This window comes from Cavia porcellus, unplaced genomic scaffold, assembly GCF_034190915.1.
Source record: "Cavia porcellus strain 051 isolate PalLab524CR breed Dunkin Hartley unplaced genomic scaffold, mCavPor4.1 scaffold_14, whole genome shotgun sequence".
Lineage (NCBI taxonomy): Eukaryota > Metazoa > Chordata > Mammalia > Rodentia > Caviidae > Cavia > Cavia porcellus.
Window position 1 is genome coordinate 47119875 of NW_026947497.1, and position 1470 is coordinate 47121344.

Here is a 1470-nt window from a genome sequence, read left to right on the forward strand (position 1 = left end):
ATCTGAAAATAATCTTTGGTTCTGTCATTAATTTAAAAAGTCATGTTTTCCAGTGTGGCTAGCTTTCTCAAACCACTTTCCCAATGAATGACATTCATTACTGTGGTGGGTATTCATTTTTGTTAAATTAATCTTTTAAGAGTGAGTAATGACCATGCAAGTTGGAATATGTTTTGCTCTGTTAGTGGGGAAACATTTAGAAATTCACCACGGCCAGGCTGAACTAGCCAGAAACCAGCAGGATGGTTTGTAGGGGACATAGTGGGGTTACCATTATTGCTGTAGCATTCATTTTAGGAGCAGCTGTGCGCTGTTGATACGGTACCCTGATGGGTCCCCTTACCCAGAATCTCCAGGCTTCTGCAGTGAAAATTGTGGTAACCATTGCCAGCTCATTGGCTTTCACTGAGACTGTCTTGTGAGGTTTGCAAAACTGTGTGTGTGTGTGTGTGTGTGTGTGTGTGTGTGTGTGTGTGTGCACGCGCGAAGGCTTTGTGTTTTTATTTATTTATTTTATTTTCTGGTCTTTTTGAGACAAGATCTCAAAACGATCACCATGAGGCCAGGTATTTATGTTCCTTAAGCTCGGTGGTTTTGAGGTTTCACGGGAAAAGGAGACAAGATCTCAAAAAGACCAAAAAGTACAATAAATAAAATAAATAGTTCAGGATGGCCTTGACTTCACTTTGTAACCCAGGCTGGTTTTGAACTCACCATGATCCTCCTGCCTCAACCTCCCGAGTGCTGGGATTACAGGCATGTGCCACCAAGCCTGGCTTGTGTTTTTAATGATTGGGAAATCGGGCTGGGGATTTAGCTCAGCGGCATAAGCACCTGCCTTGCAAGCAGGCAGTTGTGAGTTCGATCCCTGGTACCAATAAAAAGGAAAAAGACAAAAAAAAAAAAAAAAAAAAAAACTCAGAAAAAATGATTGGCAAATCACCTCAACCTCAAAATGTAGTTTCTGGTTGCCAAATAAAATAATAGGTCTATTTCTACAAATATACATTTACTGTAGGGTAGTTAATTTTCCTTAGAAGTGCATCTTTGATTCATGTGTTTATTTTGATCTTCAGGACTAGAAATTGAACCTAGAACTGAGCTCCATCCCTAGCTCTTTAAAAATTACTTTTTATTTTAAAGCAGAATCATACTAAGTCCCTGTTCCTCAGGCTGGGTTCAACCTTTGCAACCGTCTTGCTTCAGCTTCCTAAGCAGCTGAGATTATAGGTGTGCACCACGACACCAGTTTTGACTGGAATATTAATTTACATTTTGTTTCTGTGGCTGTAGCTTTTACCTTTATTCCCATCATGAGGCCAGGCATTTATGTTCCCTAAGCTCAGTGGTTTTGAGGTTTCATGGGAAAAGGAGAGCGTGCTAGGCCCTCAAAAGATGACCACCCAGCTCGCACTTGGCTTCTGAGGGCCTGGACTCATCAAGAGGCATCACATTGGTGCCTCTGATGGA